Here is a 23,131-nt window from a genome sequence, read left to right on the forward strand (position 1 = left end):
TCAGTTTTGCTTTTCATGACCTTGGAGATGGCATCTCACAAAATGGCAAATTCAGTTTTGCTTTTCATGACCTTGGAGATGGCATCTCACGAAATGGCAAATTCTATTTAAGTTAGCCCAAATAATGTGTTTAATTTGACAATATCCTCATTCAGGCCATATATATATACACATTGCTAACAGGATGAAATACAACTGGAAGATTATTTCATTTGACTGTCCTGAAAAAAACAATATTTTTATTTTAATCAACTATTATTCTGAAATAGAAATTATGGTTCTGACCTTTGAAGACAAGGGAAGATTTGATTTCTCTGAGAACAACCTTTGCATACTGAGCACAAGTTTGTATATTGACAAGATTGAATAAGGATTTGGGGTTTCATTTGATCTTCCTGACTTCATGTAGATGCATTCTAATCTTTATTGATTTTTGATTGACTATTGACTTTAAAGATTCTTAAAGTTGATAAAGAGAAATTGGTTAGGGTAAATGATCTCAGAACTTGGCAATAACTCTCAGAGATCCATCTTATATTGAAGACCAAATTTTAAGAGGACAGACTGAACTTTTAAAAGAGAATAATCAATTAGGAAACTTAAAGAAGAATCATTGTTTAAAACAAATTTATTTTCCTTTTCATTTTTACATGATGATTATATGGAAGTAAAACATATCAGTTTCCTTCTCCCTAGCCTCTTCTCTCAAGCCCTAGTATGTTCATAGTATGTTCACAGCCTTGATGTGAATCCATATATACTTTTTAACAAATGGTAGAAGTAATCTTTATTATGTACTTATATAATTTATCAGATGTTTTAAATTTATGTTTTTTAAAGTTTTAGTAGTAAGAATATAATACACATTTGTAAAATGAGTAAGAATTAATATATAAAATAATGTTGGTGTCAACAAGTGTAAATGGGTCCAAAGTGATTGTCCTTCCCCATGAACTATTTTTAACCCTTAAACTGCCATATCTCAAAGCACAGAGACAGTTTAACAATTTATTAAATCTAATTGTTATCAAATGAAATACATTTCTAACAGCACATTTTTCAATCTAAAACTCTACAATTCAGTAAAAGCCAGTGATCCAAGCATTCCTCTTCTTCTCCTAACTCTAAATATGGTACACCAATAGTCAGCCCTAAGAGTGAGAGATTATTACTAACCTCCTTTACTTTATTTGAATTTCTCCACTTATAAACACCTTTGGCAGATTCAAAAGAAAGAGGAAATTGAGGAAAATTAATAAGAGTCCTGAGAAGAGTTACGATCTGATTTGTGATCTGACTTGTGGGTGGGGAAAGCAGACTCTGATTGTCATAAATTAAAAGTGAAACTGTTGGAAGTATACCAGACTATTTTACGAATGCAGGAAGAGTTGAGCAACCAAGATTTAAGAAGTGAAGGAGCCAGGGATGAGCAGGGTTTCAGCAACAAAAATGCATAGAGCTCTTTCCAAAGCTGTGTTTTGTTTTATGTCCATTAGTGGTTCCTGAATTCTGCTTAGTGGGCTATTATCAGTACTTAATATAATACAACTGTATGTCTTCTTTGGAGAAATATCTATTTAAATCTTCTGCACATTTTTTGATTGGGTTGTTTGTTTTGATGATATTAAGCCGCATGAGCTGTTTGTAAATTTTGGGGGTTAATCCCTTGTCGGTCACATCTCCAAAGAAGACATACAGATGGCCAAGAGGCACATGAAAAGATGTTCAACATCGCTAATTATTAGAAATGCCAATCAAAATTACAATGAGATATCACCTCATACCAGTCAAAATGGCTATCATCAAAAAATGCACAAACAATAAATGCTGGAGAGGGTGTCGAGAGAAGGGAACCCGTCTACACTCTTGTTGGGAATATAAATTGGTACAGCCACCATGGAAAACAGTATGGAGGTTCCTTAAAAAACTAAAAATAGAGCTACCATATGACCCTGCAACCCCACTCCTGGGCATATATCCAGAGAAAATGGAAACATGTATATGTATGGCTGAGTCGCTTTGCTGTGTGCCTGAAGCTATCACAACATTGTTAATCAGCTATACTCCAATATAAAATAAAAAAGTTTTAAAAAATAATAGAATAGAATAGAAAATAGGAAAACATATAATAACCAGGATAATTACTGTTCTGTAAAACTGGTTTTTCTTAATATATAGCTACATGTTCAAGGTCTGTTGTGTTATATACTTCTTACTGTAGTCCCGGTCTAAAAATTTAAAAGACTGATGCTTCAAAACACTGTATTTAACTTAACTGTATTTGAAATACCAAATTGCAAGGAAAAACATTTGATTAGTTTATCCTAGGCAAAATGTCCACTCAAATGTATTCATTCAGCTATGACTGTAAATGCAAAATCCAATAATATGGACATGGGGGCGGCCCCTGTGTGTCCAACAAGGAAAGGTAAATTTTCTAAGACACCTAATTTACTATATTTGTTACATTAATGGACTTTCTTTTCTGAAGCACAGTGATGATTTTTATTATAAAATCTATAATCTCTTTGGAACACCAAATCTGTGAAATAAAATGTGCTCTGTTCAAATGTGTATTTAATAATTAGAAAAATAGGACCACGGATATCTAACAATGGTTAGAGTGACTTATTCTAAAATTGCTGAGCTTATTTACAAAATAGAAATAGACTCATAGATATAGAAAACGAACTTATGGTTACCAAAGGGGAAAGGAGGAGAGGGATAAATTCAGAGTCTGGGATTAAAATATACACACTACTACGTATAAAATAGATAACCAACAAGGACCTCCTGTATAGCACAGGGAGCTCTACTCAATATCTTGTAATAACCTATAATGGAAAAGAACCTAAAAAAGAATATATATATTGTGACATTGTAAATCAACTATATTTCAAAAATATTTTTTTAAAGTTGCTGAACCACACCCTTCTTGTACTAAGTAAAATCAATGAAAATATATAAATGCATAGTCTCTATTCTGTTTTCTTGAGATGTTTTATTGTTTGGAACAAGCTATAAAAATATCCTTCCACAAACTGTCTAAATGTAGTGTCAAAAACTCAGTGTTTCCTTTTCTATAAGTCTATATGTTGGAAATAAATTGTTATTGTTTTTGAGTGATTTGTTTCTCTCTAGTACTTAAAAATTGTAAACGTAATTTTTGAAATTGGTAATTTAATTTCAGATAATTTTGCATGTAGCTACTACTATTATTTATTTATTATAATTCAATATCCCTATCTTATTGTATATATTTTTTCTAAAATCAATTCTTAAAAATTCATATAGGAGGAAATATTTCAACTTTTTCCATTGACAGTTTCTATCATAAGTAGATCTCCATGTTTTTGTCTTTGTCTACATGTGACTTGATGTGGTTATAGTTCAGAAATAATCTTCTACCAATGGGAAATTTTGTACTAATTGGAGAATTTTCCAGCAGTTTCTTAGAGGGGCATCTTCTGAAAGTATGATATAGAAGATAACCTGTTGGTACTTTTAAGAATTCTTTTGAATTAATTCTAGTTCTACCTCCTGCTATTAACACACACACACAAATGCACACACACACACACGCACACGCTCACACACACACATATATTCTTTTTTAGATTCTTTTCCATTATAGGTTATTACAAGATATTGAGTAGAGTTCCCTGTGTCTTATTATTTAAAATATTATATGCAATTCATTTTGTAAAGTTTGGCTCTAAATTCATCTTTTCCTCCTTGGATCACATAGTCCCATCTTGACCAAAATTGGACAAAGTAGTTTTATTCATTTTTTATATATATACAGTATCTGTAGATGCACATAAATGTTTTATCATACACAAATCTTCCTCTCCTCATTTCTACCCACTTACAACCCCCTTCCTCACCCCACACCATCCCCCTTTCCTCCATACTTCCCCAGCCCCACCCTGTTCCAGCTGAAATAAAAGCACAAGGATATTTCACAACCATGAACAGGAATACACCTGAGAGTCAACAAAATCTGAAGCCAGACTCTTGGCTGTCAACAAAAGTCTCTTTCCATTCCCTTCATCTCCCTTTCTCTCCTTGCAAACCATTTCCCTTCACACATAAGGGTGGGAGCTTTGCATGTCTCAGCTTCAGAGCTTCTTTTCTGTGATACTCACACAGTCCTTTCTTGGTCAAGAACCCAGTCTGCACAAGAGCTTATTGTCCCACATTGAGTCAGATACTCAAGCATGGGCAGATAACTATAGCTAGTGTCAGTGTCAGGAAGCTGTTATAATTATTATAATTACTATTTTGGTATTATGTGGCAGGAAATTACTTTGTCTGGTATAAGCACTGAAATAAATATATTGAGATGACATAGGGTTTTAGAATGTGCCTGAGCTCAAAAACATCTGGAAACTTGTGGTTGGAGAGAAGGAATAAAATCAAACTAAGTAGAGTTATAGGAAAGTGATTGTTATCTACTGGAAGATAATCAATAGCGAATTCATTAAATCAGAGTCGTATCAGTATTGCTTAAATCTATATGATGGAATAAACTGACATTATCAAAAATTATATTCTGGAAGAATGCATAAAAATATAGAAAGTTTAAATGACTTAGAAATTCAAATGAAAAAGTCAACATGGTAGTCAACTTCATTTATATTTAAGTATAATTTACAAATAACATATAGTTTCAGGTGTATAATGTAATGAATTGATATTTGTATATATTTCCGAATGATCACCACAATAACTCTAGTTAGCATCTATCACCATATATATTACATAGTTGCAGCATTTTTTTTTCTTGCAATGGGGGCTTTTAAAATTTATTCTCTTAGCAACTTTCAAATATGCAATACCACATGGTTAACTATAGCCACTGAGCTGTGCATTATATTCCCATTGCATTTATCGTATAACTTGAAGTTTGTACTTTTGATTCCCTTCACCCATTTCATCCACCCTCCAATCCACTGCCTCTGGCAACCACCAATCTGTTCCCTGTATCTATCAGCTTTTTAGGTTATTTTTTGTTTTTGTTTTTAATTCCACACACAAGTGAGAGCATATGGTATTTGTCTTTCTCTGACTTAGTTCACTTAGCATAATACACTCAAGGTCCCTCCATGTTGTATATATATACACTGCATCTTTTTTATCCATTCATTTCTTGATGAACACAGGTCTTTTCCATATCTTCGATATTGTAAACAATGCTGCAGTGCACATGGTGGGGTGCATATATCTTTTGGAATTAGTGTTATTATTTTCTTAGGATAAATACCCAGAGGTGGAATTGCTGGATCTTACGATATTTCTATTTTTAAGGTTTTGAGGAACATCCATACTGTTTTCCATTGTGGCTGCACCAGTTTACATTCCCACCAACAGTGCACAAGGGTACTCTTTTCTCCACATCCTCACCAACACTTGTCATGTCTTGTCTTTTTGATAATGAACATTCTAACAGGTGTGAGGTACTATTTCATTGTGGTATTTGATTTGCATTTCCCTCATGATTAATGATCTTTAGCACTTTTTCAAATACCTATTGGGCATATGAAGATCTTCTTTGGAAAAATGTCTATCAGATCCTCTGCCCATTTTTCAATTAGATTTTTTTTTTTTTTTGCTGTGGAGCTCTTTGAGTTCTTTATATATTTTGGATATTAACTACTTATCAGATATATGCTGTGCAAATATTTTCTCCCATTCAGTAGGCTGCCTTTTCATTTTGTTGATAATTTCCTTTGCTGTACAGAAACTTTTTAGTTTAATGTAGTCCCATCTGTTTATTTTTGTTTCTGTTGTCTTTGTTTTTGGAGTCAGATCCAAAAAAATTATTGGTAAGACCTACGTCAAGGAGCTTACTACCTGTTTCCTTCTAGGAGTTTTATGATTTCAGGTCTTACATTCAAGTATTTAATCAATTTTGAGTTAATTTTTGTGAGTGGTATGAGATAGCTGTCTAGTTGCATTATTTTATATATGATTGTCCAGTTTTCCTAACACCAGTTATTGAAGAGACTGTCTTTTTCCCATTGTATATTCTTGATTCCTTTGTTATAATAAATCCATATCTGGGGTCCCTATTCTGTTCCATTATTCTGACTGTTTTTGTGTGAGTACCATACTGTTTTGATTACTATAGCTTTGTAACATAGCTTGAAATCATGAAGCAGGGTGCCTCCAGCTTTGTTCTTCTTTCTCAAGATTACTTTGGCTATTCAGGGTCATTTTGGTTCCATAGAAATTTTAGGATTCTTTGTTCTATTTCTGAGGAAAATGCCATTGGTATTTTGATAGGGATTGCACTGAATCTGTAGACTGGTTTGGGTAGTATCGATTTATTTTATCAGTGTCTTATAGTTTTCATGTGCAGGTCTTTCACCTCCTTAGTTAAATTTATTCCTAGATATTTTATTTTTTTGATGCAATTGTAAATGAAATTTTTTTCTTAATTTCTATTTTGGATAATTCATTATGAGTGTATAGAGACACAACAGATTTTTGTATATTGATTTTATATTCTGCAACTTTACTGAATTTTTTGGTGGAATCTTTAGGGTTTTCTATACATATTGATAATATGTTATCAGCAAACCATGGCAGTTTTACATCCTCTTTTCCAACTTGATTCCCTTTTAATTTCTTTCTGTTTTATTTATTTAATTTTTTTCCCAATCACTCTGGCTAGGAATTCCAATACTATTTTAAACAATGTGGCAAAAGTGGGCATATTTGTCTTTTTCCTGGTCTTAGGGGAAAAGCTTTCAGCTTTTCACCACTGAGTATGGTGTTAGCTGTGGGCTTATCATATATGGCCCTTATTATGTTGAGGTGTGTTTCCTCTTATACACACTTTGTTGAGAGTTTTTTAACCACAAATGGATATTGAATTTTGTCAAACACTTTTCCTGCGTCTATTGAGATGATCATGTGGGTTTTTTTTTGTTTTTTTACATCTTTATTGGAGTATAATTGCTTTACAATGGTGTGTTAGTTTCTGCTTTATAACAAAGTGAATCAGTTATACATATACACATGTTCCCATAACTCTTCCCTCTTGCATCTCCCTCCCTCCCACCCTCCCTATCTCACCCCTCCAGGTGGTCACACAGCACCGAGCTGATCTCCCTGTGCTATGCTGCTGCTTCCCACTAGCTATCTACCTTACGTTTGGTAGTGTATATATGTCCATGCCTCTCTCTCACTTTGTCACAGCTTACCATTCCCCTTCCCCATATCCTCAAGTCCATTCTCTAGTAGGTCTGTGTCTTTATTCTTGCCTTACCCCTAGGTTCTTCATGACATTTGTTTTTTCTTAAATTCCATACATATGTGTTAGCATACAGTATTTGTCTTTCTCTTTCTGACTTACTTCACTCTGTATGACAGACTCTAGGTCTATCCACCTCGTTACAAATAGCTCAATGTCGTTTCTCTTTATGGCTGAGTAATATTCCATTGTATATACGCACCACATCTTCTTTATCTATTCACCTGGTGATGGACACTTAGGTTGTTTCCATCTCCGGGCTATTGTAAATAGAGCTGCAATGAATATTTTCGTACATGGCTCTTTTTGAATTATGGTTTTCTCAGGGTATATGCCCAGTAGTGGGATTGCTGGGTCATATGGTAGTTCTATTTGTAGTTTTTTAACAGCTCCATACTGTTCTCCATAGTGGCTGTACCAATTCACATTCCCACCAGCAGTGCAAGAGTGTTCCCTTTTCTCCACATCCTCTCCAGCATTTATTGTTTCTAGATTTTTTGATGATGGCCATTCTGACTGGTGTGAGATGATATCTCATTGTAGTTTTGATTTGCATTTCTCTAATGATTAATGATGTTGAGCATTCTTTCATGTGTTTCTTGTCAGTCTGTATATCTTCTTTGGAGAAGTGTCTATTTAGGTCTTCTGCCCATTTTTGGATTGGGTTGTTTGTTTTTTGGTTATTGAGCTGCATGAGCTGCTTGTAAATGTTGGAGATTAATCCTTTGTCAGTTGCTTCATTTGCAAATATTTTCTCCCATTCTGAAGGTTGTCTTTTGGTCCTGTTTATGGTTTCCTTTGCTGTGCAAAATCTTTTAAGTTTCATTAGGTCCCATTTGTTTATTTTTGGTTTTCTTTCCATTTCTCTAGGAGGTGGGTCAAAAAGGATCTTGCTGTGATTTATGTCATAGAGTGTTCTGCCTATGTTTTCCTCTAAGAGTTTGATAGTTTCTGGCCTTACATTTAGGTCTTTAATCCATTTGGAGCTTATTTTTGTGTATGGTGTTAGGGAGTGATCTAATCTCATACTTTTACATATACCTGTCCAGTGATGAAAAATCTGAAAGTGAAATCCAGAAAACACTCCCATTTACCATTGCAACAAAAAGAATAAAATATGTAGGAATAAACCTACCTACGGAGACCTCTATGCAGAAAATTATAAGACACTGATGAAAGAAATTAAAGATGATACAAATAGATGGAGAGATATACCATGTTTTTCGATTGAAAAAATCAACATCGTGAAAATGACTCTACTCCCCATAGCAATCTACAGATTCAGTGCAATCCCTATCAAACTACCACTGGCATTTTTCACAAAACTAGAACAAAAAATTTCACAATTTGTATGGAAACAAAAAAGACCCCGAATAACCAAGGCAATCTTGAGAATGAAAAATGGAGCTGGAGGAATCAGGCTGCCTAACTTCAGGCTATACTACAAAGCTACAGTAATCAAGACAGTATGGTACTGGCACAAAAACAGAAATATAGATCAATGGAACAGGATAGAAAGCCCAGAGATAAGCCCACGCACATATGGTCACCTTATCTTTGATAAAGGAGGCAGGAATGTACAATGGAGAAAGGACAGCCTCTTCAATAAGTGGATCATGTAGGTTTTATCCTTTATTACTTTAATGTGGTATATCACGTTGCTTGATTTGTAGGTGTTGAACCATCCTTGCATCCCTGGAATAAATTCCACTTAATCATGGCACATGATTCTTTTAATGTATTGTTGAATTTATTTTGTTAATTTTTTGTTGAAGATTTTTGCATCTATGTTTATGAGGGATATTTGCCTGTAATTTTCTTTTCTTAAAGTTTCCTTGTTTGGTTTTGGTATCAAAGTGATACTAGCCTCATAAAATGAGTTTGGAAGTGTTCCCTCCTCTTCTATTTTTGGGAGAGTTTTAGAAGTATTGGTAGTAATCCTTTGAATATTTGGTAGAATTCACCAGTGAAGGCTTCTGGTTCTGGACTTTTGTTTTGTGGGAGGTTTTTGATTACTGATTCAGTCCTCTTACTAGTGATATAATGATATAAACTTTTTGAGATATATGGATGTGTTATGCAGAAATATGACTAATATATACATACAATCATCATTTCAAAGTGTTATTATATTTAAAACTTATTTTTCTTATGTCTGTTTTAACCCAATTTTCTGCAATTAACACATTTTTATAGAAAGAAAGTTAACTCTAATTAAAATTATATTTAAAATTAAAATACAGTTTACATATAAAAGTATGCATATGTATATGAGAATATATGTATGAGTTTGTGTATTGTGTATACATAGATGAAGTGCCTCTTAGAAATCAACTAATTCAAATCTGTACATGGAGAAATTAAAAGACTTTCTCAAGGTCAAGCAACCCAAAGTTGACAGACCCAATAATAAAAGTCTTTAGATTTAAGTATAGCCCCTTTTCAATTCTACCACATGAGTAAAGTACATTTTTATTAATTTTACCTATATGTATAATTTTGTCTTACAAAATGAGGTTGCTGGGTACTTGAGGGTAAGAATTGAAATAATTTTTTAAACAAACAGACAGTAAGTACAATAGTATTTTACTTTTTAAAACAAATCTCATTTCTAATTGCCTTCAAGGTTTGATGTATACCCAATGGCCACAAGTCCAGTTTTTCCACACAGCACTCCTCCTTTAGGGTTTGTAAAAATCAATTAGAAGAGTTATCAGTCAGAGTGGTTAGTGGTTAGACTCAAACCCAAAATAATAACAACATGACAATATTATTTCAAAACCACATGATAATGTTTTCTATTCTAAATATTCAACTTAAGGATCTTGGAATGAATTCACAATTGAATCAGATTCCTAGTAAATTTTTCAGTGCAGTTCATTGAAATGTATTTATTGCCATAACTCAGATACTATAACTTTGGTGTGATATACATAGGTCTGGGGGAAAAAATATAGATTTGGAATTATAACAATAAAACGTTCATATAAACGTATATCTTTAGAAAATACATAACAGATGTGCTAATGTGTCCTAAGGTAAATGCATAATGGACAAAGATAATGTTTTCTCCACAAGAATATTTTATTTCTTTCACCTTTTCATCTTTGACGCACCTGTGTCTTGTTGGCAGTTTGCTCAGTTTCAATTTGGGAAACATAAGTATCAACAAGGTATAACTACTATTTTCTCTTCTGTGTTTTAAATTGTTCATAAAATATTTACACAGATTGTGTATGCCCTTATAGTTACATTGAGAGTCAAGGTTCTAGTTATATGTAGTTTTTCTTGACTTTCTCAATTTTTCATCAAAATGAAGGAAAAAAATTATCAGAATACTCTAAAATAAGCTAGTGTATTTTTAATATTTTTCAAATACTTTGTTTTTGGTGACTTTGCATTTTTTAAAGATTTGTTCCACATTTTTAAACTTGCTTGACCTCTGCAGCTATGATTTCAGGGGACCTCTTTTGTTCATAGGAAGGGCGAGAACAAATATTCTTCTATTGATTTTAAATCTTGTTATTCACTCTCACAATTGTTATCCTTCTGTATGAGTAACATTTTCTGTCCAGCAGCCTGGGTTCAAGTTATTGAATTCTTAAAGAAAGGAAAAGGTTGGAAATATATTGTATTTTCTCTAGTCACCATGAATTATGTCCTCTTAAGTCTAGATTAAATGTTTCCACTGGCCCCTACCTATTCCTATTTACTGTTGCTACTCAAATTTTTCATATTAAAATTTGAACTACAAATGATAATAAAACTGTGCACAGAGAAACTATATTAACCATTTATTTTCATAGATATATCATATATAATTTGAATCCTAGAAAATAAATAGAATATAACTACCAAATTAAACTACCAAAAAGCAAGGCACCAAGTAAACTTCTAAATAGAGCAAAATAACATGTTGTTTATCATGGAAAAAAGATGTCAGAAGGTAACTTTATTGTTATTTTCTATTATATAATAGTATGTTGTGTGACACATCCATAAGCCATTTTCACATAGAATATGGAAAGACTGGAATTACATACTACACATGAAGGGGCTTATGTTAGCTAATAATAACACATTAAGTAAAGTATATAGAGAAGCCAACTTTTCTCTTCTATTTGGACAGCCTAAATGTAGCATGGCCAAAAAAAGGGGATAATACTCATATAATTTGTCAAGTTTAGTTTATCCCTTTCAAAGTTGCCTATTCTTCAAGCCCAAATGTGTCATCACAAACTATCTATATAAACATATGTATCCAACATGTCATATAAATAATACAATTCTTATGAATATTGTCTTTACCTCATCCTAAATCCTCATTATCAAATACAAATTTTAAATTTAAATTGGAGCCCATTTTAAAAAGTACTTTAAAATGCACTATGTCATTTACATGGGAGTGCTTCAGGTTTTATTAAATTTGAGCATATTTAGCAGGAGAAAAATGATAGTGTCAAAAATGACAATCTTTAGTTTGTTAATGGAAAATTAATACTTTTTTACTCAGTAATGCCCTATCATCTTGAAATGTCAAGAGTATTTTACTACAATAAATCATATGTGGTCCTTTTACTCAATTTTCTATTTTTAAGGTTGCAGAGGCAATAGAATATTCTCACTATTCCAAAGGTTATTTTACTTAGTAGAATAGGTATATAGCCTAATTGTTACTGCTCTAGATCAGTGCTGTATAATATAATACATGTGGCTATTTGCATTAAAATTAATTAAATTTTAATAGAATTTAAAGGTAAGTTTTTCAGTCTTACTTGAAATATTTCAAGTTCTCAATAGTCACATGTGGCTAGTGGCTACCATATCAGACAGGGCCAAAATTTTCCATCACTTGCAAAGTTTTATTGGACAGCACTGCTCTAGATTATTTACATCCATCTCTTAAATGTATGTACTTCAGGACAAGTTCTACAACTTCCATTTCATGCCTCATGTTGAAAAGAAGCAAACATAAATTTGTGTAGGGTATTAAAATTTAATAAGGATTAGTGCAATAGATAAGAGTTTGGTCTGTTTTTTATAATATGAATAACCTTTGTAATTTGCTATTTATAACTCACTTTCAATCTCCTACAAAAGGAGACTGATAGAAGTAATATATCCCCCTTGGATTATTATTAAGTTTGTATAATATAATCTATATAAAGTGTATAACACATGGTCAGGCACCTAGTAGCATTCAGCCAGTTTTAGTTGTTAAAATGTCCATTGTATCAATAGTAATCAGTAGTTCCATCAAATGATGGAATCTTAAATGGTTTATATAAATTCATTATTATATTATCATATCTTCTTTTCTGCTTTATTCTGTTTTTAACTTTTGTTTTTACTTCTTTGGGACACATCAACAGGTGCTGGTGGGGAAAAAATTTTCCATTTCAGCCCGTTTTGGAATCTGAACAATATTATTCATATGTAAACCCATGGAGGGCATTTAAGCTAGAATAAGACAGTCAGAAAATTAAAACTAGTATTATAGTATTATGGAATTATTAGTTGGTCTCCAGATTATTCAACAGAAATTATAGAAAGTAGGTGAGGGATTTCTAAACAATCAACCTCACAGTTAATGTGAAATCATCTTAATCATATACCTTCTCAGCACTTAACACCAGTGACCTTTGATACACTGCACTTACCATGAATGTACAGTATATTTCCCTTGTATAATAATTTCTTGCATACTCACTTAGGCAACCGAGCTTAGCACCAGATGTGTTGTTCTTTTCATGTTGAATCTTTTACTGCTTTTCCAAAGGTAGCAATTGATTGTCTGTGAGTGGACTGAGCGTAATTTTTAATTTTGTTCAAAAGCACACCACTCTAACTATAAAACTACAATGAAGTATTTGCTTTTATTTCATTAAATTCTACTGAATTATTTAGCAGTTTAGGACGTATTTATTCTATATGGAAAGGGTAAGTCTAGAAAGCTAATCTTATTCAGTTAAAGTAGGTATTAAATACTGGAGTTTGAATCATTCTACCATATTTAACTTACTGCCAAAAGGTACCAGATCTGAACTGATGGTATGTCATATATGAAAACCTGGTATGGAGGTCTTCTGCTATGCATTCTTCAATGCAATTAATGAAAACAATCCAATTTAAAGAACAGTTGTTGGAATTAACATATACACACTACTATATATAAAATAGATAACAAACAAGGACCTACTGTATAACAAAGGGAACTAAATATTTTGTAATAACCTATAAGGGAAAAGAATCTATGTATGTATCTATCTATCTGTCTATATCTATCTTATAACTGAATCATTGTGTTGTACACCTGAAACTAACATGACATTGTAAATCAACTATACTTCAATTAAAAAAGTAAATAAATTTAAAAATAAAGGACAGTTGTTAAAACAAGAAGACATTTTCAAAAAGCATGTTTAATCTTCTATGGTATGATATTATTTGCAATATATATACATGTGTCACAAACTCCCACTTCAATTATATATCTCTAAATCCTATTATCTTGATCCAATTAAAATACATGTTTATTCTCTATTTCTACTGTATATATTCCCTTTCATTTGCTGAATATTATCTTAGAATTTCTTCTGACTTTCTTGGAGTTAAACTGAAGATGTCATTTTCTTTTGCTCCACTCAGGCTCCCATGATAGAGCCTTGGCCTAGAAATAGAGAGAGATGGGTTTGAGTCCCAGACCTCACTCTCTAGGCGGTTCATGGGTCTCAATTTCCTCATCCAAGATTCTTTCCAGAAATACTAGTATAGAAATATGTGATCATACTTCCAATTGTCTCACTATCCTGATTTCAGTCTCATGTTAGTATATCACAGCTGAACAGATTCTTCACTGCAGATAGTTTGGAAATAGGATTTCTGGAAACTGATTTTCTTAGGGAATAGGGCTAGAAACGAAAGGGAAAGAAAGCGGAGGAACTCATCACAGAACAGAAACCATTTTTTTTTTACTATGTGTAGAAAAATGTAGACTAAGTTCCAATGCATTAGTGAAATCTTGGCTTTCATTTTTGTTTTCAAATAATCCTTACCAAAAGTAACCAATATACATGCACAAGAATTTCAAACCTGGGACTGATTAGCCTCTTTGCATTTGCCAATTAAAGATTTTTATATTTATTTATGAGGAAATATTTCTTTTCTCTCTGTATTTAATTTTTGATAAGGTATGACAATGTAGAAATTAAGTTAGTGTAGTTTATATCTATACTGAATGATTTTAACTCACTTAATTCTTTTTTTAAATAAATTTATTTATTTATTTAATTTTATTGTTGGCTTCGCTGGGTCTTTGTTGCTGCACAGGCTTTCTCTAGTTGTGGTGAGCAGGGGCTACTCTTCGTTGTGGTGCGCGAGCTTCTCATTGCAGTGGCTTCTCTTGTTATGGAGCACAGGGTCTAGGCTTGCGGGCTCAGTAGTTGTGGCACACAAGCTTAGTTGCTCCGTGACATGTGTGATCTTCCAAGACCAGGGCTCGAACCCATGTCCCCTGCATTGGCAGGTGGATTCTTTACCACTGTGCCACCAGGGAAACCCGCACTTAATTCCTTCAGTAGTAAATTTGTTAATATCACATAGTGATATCACATCATATGGATGCAGTGATAATCCAGAATTAGATTTCAAAATCCAATAGGATTTTGGTAATATTACTATTACTCACGATAACTTTTCCAACTAAGTTTTACAAATAATCCAGATATTTTTTCCCACAGGCGAGAAAATTTAGTAAGTATAACATGGATCAAGATGTACTATTTGTCAAAATATTTTCCTTTATCCTTTTGGCTATTTGTACCCATTCACTTTGTATTACTTGTTAGCTCTAGGTTTCATAACTGAAATTGGTTTCTAATTAAAGAAAAGGACAGCAAGTTTCTTGGAGGTGATATTTAACTTTAAACCATCAATTAGAGAACCATCAGTGTCTTTCACTCAAATGACTAGTGTGAACTCCTTGACTTCTGCATTGTCCATCTGGAATTTTTTACTTTTAATACTTGCCCTGCCTTTGGATTATGTGTTTCTTTTAACCTGACTGTGTGATTTCTGGTTTTCTTGTTGGTCTGATATTCCAGTATTTATGTATCATGAATTCTTCCTGTCTTTAGCCAGTTCCTTGAAAGCATGAGTGGCATACTGGTATAAAGAGTAACAAATCATTAATATGCTCTACCAAAGGTGGGACCTAGTATTTTTTAGCATCTACCTCTTAGTATGTTTCCTTATGGCTGGAGAATCTGCGACTCTGGATTTAGATTCCTGTCTCTTTGGATGCATGGATTTCAATAACACTTTCTGCCTTCTAACATTAGACCACAAGCTCAATGAAGGCATGCATCTTGGTTTCTGCCTGCCTCACTCTAATCAAGCACCTATAAAAGTAAAACATGCTTCTATACTGAGAGACTCTAATCAATATACATGTAGCCATTTTAGTTTCCCTAAAATGTCATAACCTCTATGAAAATCAAATATTAATTATTTACTCAAAACCATTCATCTAATAAGTACTGTGGTCAGAGCAAAACTCCAATGGCCAATATTCTTACAGCATAACTTTGGTCAGTCGGGAAGAAGAAATAAGAACTTCTTACAAATATCTAAAATATAGGAAACTACCGTATATGCCCAAACAAAATGATAATATTTAATTTTCCATTAGAAACATGCCTTTGGTAGCTCTTAATATATTTAAGAGCTTGAAGTTTGAGGTCCAACAGATCTGAGTTCAAATCCTACCTCTTCCTCCTCTTAGGTAAGTTACTTTAAACCTAATAGCTTAACCTGTTTCTGCTTCAGTTTTCTCATTTGTAAAACTGCTATTAAATGAGAAAATAAACTTAGAACACACAAAGTTTGACGTGTGCTAAATGTGTAAGAATTTCATCTTAGTATCATTATTATTTTACTTATTTAAGACAGATTTCTCTTGTATTAAAAAAAAGAAACTGATCAATATGCAAATATGTTTTGCTCTTCCCTTGTTCCATTATACATGTTTCTACCAGAAAAAAAAGACGGAATGCTAAATTTTTGTAGTCATTGACTCACACATTCCAATAAAAAGGATTTATTCTTTCTGAAGTATAGACAATTCTTTGTATATTTGAGACATTATAAACACTATAAAATGGATTACTATGTCTACACCCTTTAACTTCCTGGGAAAGCAAATTTGGAGACTTATGTGACATATTTTTATTCTTAGGTTTTACAGTCGTTCCCTTATTAATGACAATGTTTGAACCAATCAATTAGAGATGGTTGAATAAGCTGAATAATATAAGTGAAAAAGAAAAAAAAAGTCTTCCTTAGTACTTGGACATTTTATTCAGATTTGCTTCTGGAAACACTCTAGCTTCAATAAAGTAAATACTAGCAGAAATCTAATTGTTCCCATAAGTGTAGTATTAAATTCTATCACAACATACTGTCTATAACATTTCATACTCTACCTTGGTAGAGTAAATTTGGCAAACAACTCTGTTAGAAGTGGTTTTGTGTTTATCATGTTCATTTTTCATGAGGTTTCCAAGAAAAAAGGGGTTACAAGCTTGACTAACACAACCAGCAGAAATTTTATTGCCATTCTTCTTTAGTAGTTTTAACTGGTACTTATTCCAGAGGGATGTGTACTAAAAGACATATGTTGCTTAAGATTTTTCTTTACTTTTGTTTCCTTTTCCTTAGCTAGAAAATTTACTATGAGTCAAGAGCAACATATATGCTAAGTAATTACTACCTGGAGATTCTAAAACTGTATATGTTTTTTCTTTATCTTTTCAAATTCTGTCATATTTGAAAACAAGGAACAAAAGGTATGGCTTTCATTACTTTAGTTTAGCATAAAATTGTTTATTGTTTGAACTAGTTAGCAGACAAAATACATATTTTCTCTTCAAATGTTTAGGTTTATAATTTTAAGATAAATGTCTTCTGAATTTATTTAGCATAAAATTCCCATTTGCTATCATAATTTCCCTTTTATAATCAAGAGAAGAATTTTTGTGTAATTTAATTCAGAATACATAGAAATGTAAATAAAAATGTTAAAATAATAACAAAGTAGATGTCCCTTTCTAATATTTTCAGATGAGACAGAGTATTTATCCTTTGGAAACAAACATAGTGTTTTTCATTTCTCAACCAAAGAATAGCTCTACATCAACATAGGCAACTTATGTTTTTTGTTTTGTGTGTGTGTGTGTGTGTGTGTGTGTGTGTGTAAAGAAACATTCACATTATGGAACATTAAAACTCTGCATTAATGGAAAGGGGTATTCTAAATGATGCAGCTCAAACATTTTGGAATGATGTTAAATTCAGGAGTGTCTTAATAAATCAAAGTCAGCTCTCCTTTACCAGAATAAAGATAAAATTATTATTGACGTAAAGCCTAAACTAAACAACAGCAACAAACTTGTGCTGTGTTAAGATTCTCTTAATATAAGAGAATCTCACTTACAAAATGTATATAAAAGCATGCTAATAACTAGGATAGTGAAAAATTCTTTTGTTTTTGAATTTTATTTTTTTTATACAGCAGGTTCTTATTAGTTATCCATTTGTTACATATTAGTGTATATATGTCAATCCCAATCTCCCAATTCATCCCACCACCACCCCCACCCTCAGCCACTTTACCCCTTGGTGTCCATACATTTGTTCTCTATATCTGTGTCTCTATTTCTGCCCTTCAAACCAGTGCATCTGTACCACTTTTCTAGGTTCCACATATATGCGTTAATATGCGATATTTGTTTTTCTCTTTCTGACTTACTTCACTCTGTATGACAGTCTCCATATCCATCCACGTCTCTACAAATGACCCAATTTCGTTCCTTTTAATGGCTGAGTAATATTCCATTGTATATACGTACCACATCTTCTTTATCCACTCGTCTGTCGATGGGCATTTAGGTTGCTTCCATGACCTGGCTGTTGTAAATAGTGCTGCAATAAACATTAGGGTGCACGTGTCTTTTTGAATCATGGTTTTCTCTGGGTATGTGCCCAGTAGTGGGATTGCCGGGTCATATGGTGATTCTCTTTATAGTTTTTTAAGGAACCTCCATATTGTTCTCCATAGTGGTTGTGTCAGGTTACATTCCCACCAACGGTGCAAGAGGGTTCCCTTTTCTCCACACCCTCTGCACCATTTATTCTTTGTAGGTTTCCTGATGATGCCCATTCTAACCAGTGTGAGGTGATACCTCATTGTAGTCTGGATTTGCTTTCCCTAATAGTTAGTGATGTTGAGCAGCTTTTCATGGGCTTCTTGGCCATCTGTATGTCTTCTTTGGAGAAATGTCAATTTAGGTCTTCTGCCCATTTTTTGATTAGTTTTTTGGTTTTTTTAAATATTGAGCTGCATGGGCTGTTTATATATTTTGAAGATTAATCCTTTGTCTGTTGATTCGTCTGAAAATATTCTCTCCCATTCTGAGAGGTGTCTTTTCGTCTTGTCTGTAGTTTGCTTTGCTTTGCAAAAGGTTTTAAGTTTCATTAGGTCCCATTTGTTTATTTTTGTTTTTATTTCCATTACTCTAGGAGGTAGATCAAAAAAGATCTTGCTGTGATTTATGTCAAAGTGTGTTCTTCCCATGCTTTCCTTTAAGAGTTTTATAGTGTCCGGTCTTACATTTAGGTCTCTAATCCATTTAGAGTTTATTTTTGTGTATGGTGTTAGGGAGTGTTCTAATTTCATTCTTTTACTTTAGCTGTCCAATTTTCCCAGCACCACTTATTGAAGGGGCTCTCTTTTCTCCATTGTATATTCTTGCCTCCTTTATCAAAAATAAGGTGACCATAGATGTGTGGGTTTATCTCTGGGCTTTCCATCCTGTTCCATTGATCTATATTTCTGTTTTTGTGCCAGTACCATATTGTCTTGATTACTGTAGCTTTGTAGTATAGTCTGAAGTCAGGGAGTCTGATTCCTTCAGCTCCATTTTTTTCCCTGAAGACTGCTTTTTCTATTTGGGGTCTTTTGTGTCTCCATACAAATTTTCAGATTTTTGTTCTAGTTCTGTAAAAAATGTCATTGGTAATTTGATAGGGATTGCATTAAATCTGTAGACTGCTCTGGGTAGTATAGTCATTTTCACAATATTGATTCTTCCAGTCCAAGAACATGCTATATCTCTCCATCTGTTTATATCATCTTTAATTTATTTCATCAGTGTCTTATAGTTTTCTGCATACAGATCTTTTGTCTCCCTAGGTAGGTTTATTCCTAGGTATTTTATTCTTTTTGTTGCAATGGTAAATGGGAGTGTTTCCCAAATTTCTCTTTCAGATTTTTCATCATTAGTGTATAGGAATGCAATAGATTTCTGGGCATTAATTTTGTGTCCTGCAACTTTACCAAATTCATTGATTAGCTCTGGTAGTTTTCTGGTGGGATTTTTAGGATTCTCAATGTATATTATCATGTCGTCTGCAAACAGTGACAGTTTCACTTCTTCTTTTCCAATTTTTATCCCTTTTATTTCTTCTTCTCTGCCATGGCTAGGACTTCCAAACTATGTTGAATAATAGTGGCGATACTGGACATCCTTGTCTTGTTCCTGATCTTGGAAGAAATGCTTTCAGTTTTTCACCATTGAGAATGATGTGTGCTGTGGGTTTGTCATATATGGCCTTTATTATGTTGAGGTAGGTTCCCTCTATGCCCACTTTATGGAGAGTTTTTATCAGAATTGTTATAGAATTTTGTCAAAAGCTTTTCCTGCATCTATTGAGATGATCGTATGGTTTTTCTTCGTCAATTTTTTAATATGGTGTATCACATTGATTGATTTGCGTATATTGAAGAATCCTTGCATCCCTGAGATAAATCCCACTTGTTCATGGTGTATGATCCTTTTAATGTGTTATTGGATTCTGTTTGCTAGTATTTTGTTGAGGATTTTTGCATCTATGTTCATCAGTGATATTGGTCTGTAATTTTCTTTTTTTGTAGTATCTTTTTCTGGTTTTGGTATCAGGGTGATGGCGGCCTCATAGAATGGGTTTGAGAGTGTTCCTTCCTCTGCAATTTTTCGGAAGCGTTTGAGAAGGATGGGTGTTAGCTTTTCCCTAGATGTTTGATAGCATTCACCTGTGAAACCACCTGGTTCTGGACTTCTGTTTGTTGGAAGATTTTTAATCACAGTTTCAATTTCAGTTCTTATGATTGGTCTGTTCATATTTTCTATTTCTTCCTGGTTCAGTCTTGGAAGGGTATACCTTTCTAAGAATTTGTCCACTTCTTCCAGGTTGTCCATTTTATTGGCATAGAGTTACTTGTAGTAGTCTCTCAGGATGCCTTTTATTTCTGTGTTGTCCGTTGTAACTTCTAATTTTATTGATTTGAGTCCTCTCCCTCTTTTTCTTCATGAGTCTGGCTAATGGTTTATCAAATTACTTATCTTCTCAAAGAACCAGCTTTTACTTTTATTGATCTTTGCTATTATTTTCTTTGTTTTTATTTCATTTATTTGTGCTCTGATCTTTATGATTTCTTTCCTTCTAGTAACTTTGGATTTTGTTTGCCCTTCCTTCTCTAGTTACTTTAGGTGTAAGTTTAGATTGTTTATTTGAGATTTTTCCTGTTTGTTGAGGAAGGTTTGTATTGCTATAAACTTCCCTCTTAGAACTGCTTTTGCTGAATCCCATAGGTTTCAGATTGTCGTGTTTTCATTGTAATTTTTCTCAAGGTATTTTTTGATTTCCTCTTTTATTTCTTCAGTTATCTCTTCGTTATTTAATAACGTATTTTTTGGCCTCCACGTGTTTGTGTTTCTTACGGTTTTTTCCCCCTGTAATTGATTTCTCATCTCAGCATTGTGGTCAGAAAAGATGCTTGATATGATTTCAATTTTCTTAATTTTACTGAGGCTTGATTTGTGACCCAAGATGTGGTCTATCCTGGAGAATGTTCCGTGTTCACTTGAAAAGAAAGTGTACTCTGCTGCTTTTGGATGGGATGTCCTATAAATATCAATTAAATCTATCTGGTCTATTGTGTCATTTAAAGCTTGTCCTTCCTTATTAATTTTCTGTTTGGATGATGTGTCCATTGGTGTAATTGAGGTGTTAAAGTCCCCCACTATTACTGTGTTACTGTCGATTTCCTCTTTTAGAGCTGTTAGCAGTTGCCTTATGTATTGAGGTACTCTTATGTTGGGTGCCTATATATTTATAATTGTTATATGTTCTTCTTGGACTGATCCCTTGATCATTATGTAGTGTCCTTCCTTGTCTCTTGTAACATTCTTTATTTTAAAGTCTATTTTATCTGATATGAGTATTGCTACTCCAGCTTTCTTTTGATTTCCATTTGCATGGGATATCTTTTTCCATCCCCTTACTTTCAATCTGTATGTGTCCCTAGGTCTGAAGTGGGTCTCTTGTAGACAACATGTATACGGTCTTGTTTTTGTATCCATTCATTTGGTCTGTGTCTTTTGGTTGGAGCATTTAATGCATTTACATTTAAGGTAATTATCGATATGTATCTTCCTATTACCATTTTCTTAATTTTTTTTATGTTTCTTTGTGTAGGTCCCTTTCTCCTCTTGTGTCTCCTGCTTAGAGAAGTTCCTTTACCATTTGTTTTAGAGCTTGTTTAGTGGTGCTGAATTCTCTTAGCTTTTGTTTGTCTGTAAAAGTTTTAATTTCTCTGTAGAATCTGAATGAGATCCTTGCCAGGTAAGATAATCTTGGTTGTAGATTCTTCCCTTTCATCAGTTTAAGTATATCATGCCACTCCCTTCTGGCTTGTAAATTTTCTGCTGAGAAATCAGCTGTTAACCTTATGGGAGTTCCCTTGTATGTTATTTGTCATTTTTCCCTTGTTGCTTTCAATAATTTTTCTTTGTCTTTAATTTTTGTCAATTTGATTACTATGTGTCTTGGCATGTTTCTCCTGGGGTTTATCCTGCCTGATACTCTCTGTGCTTCCTGGACTTGGGTGGTTATTTCCTTTCCCATGTTAAGGAATTTTTCGACTATAATCTTTTCAAATATTTTCTCAGGTCCTTTCTCTCTCTCTTCTCCTTCTGGGACCCATATAATGTGAATGTCGTTGCATTTAATGTTGTCCCAGAGGTCCCTTAGGCTGTCTTCATTTCTTTTCATTCTTTTTTCTTCATTCTGTTCCATGGAAGTGAATTCCACCATTCTATGTTCCAGGTAACTTATCCATTCTTCTGCCTCAGTTATTCTGCTATTGATTCCTTCTAGTGTATTTTTCATTTCAGTTATTGTATTGTTCATCTCTGTTTGTTTGTTCTTTAATTCTTCTAGGTGTTTGTTCTTTAATTCTTCTAGGTCTTTGTTAAACATTTCTACATATTTTTGATCTTTGTCTCCATTCTTTTTCCATGGTCCTAGATCATCTTCACTATCATTATTCTGAATTCTTTTTCTGGAAGTTTGCCTATCTCCACTGCATTTAGTTGTTTTTCTGGGGTTTTATCTTGTTCCTTCATCTGGTATATAGCCCTCTGCCTTTTCATCTTATCTATCTTTCTGTTAATGTGATTTTTGTTCCACAGGCTGCAGGATTGTAGTTCTTCTTGCTTCTGCTTGAAAAATTATTTTTGTTCAGATAAATATTTGTCTTAAACTGAGGATTCTTTCCTTGGAAACATTTTCCTATTCCCCACTTATAATGAAATAAAGCAAGCAAAACATATCTATAAAATAGATACAGGATTGTATCTATTTTATATTCAGTTACATATATATATAATATAGTAAATATTTTTATATATGTATATATATTTATTTTATATATACATATAATGCACTTGTTTTTGCTAAGCATGTTCATATTAAAATTTTTACAACAGTTTA

The sequence above is a fragment of the Pseudorca crassidens genome, chromosome 18 (assembly GCF_039906515.1).
Source record: "Pseudorca crassidens isolate mPseCra1 chromosome 18, mPseCra1.hap1, whole genome shotgun sequence".
NCBI classification, from domain to species: Eukaryota; Metazoa; Chordata; class Mammalia; order Artiodactyla; family Delphinidae; genus Pseudorca; species Pseudorca crassidens.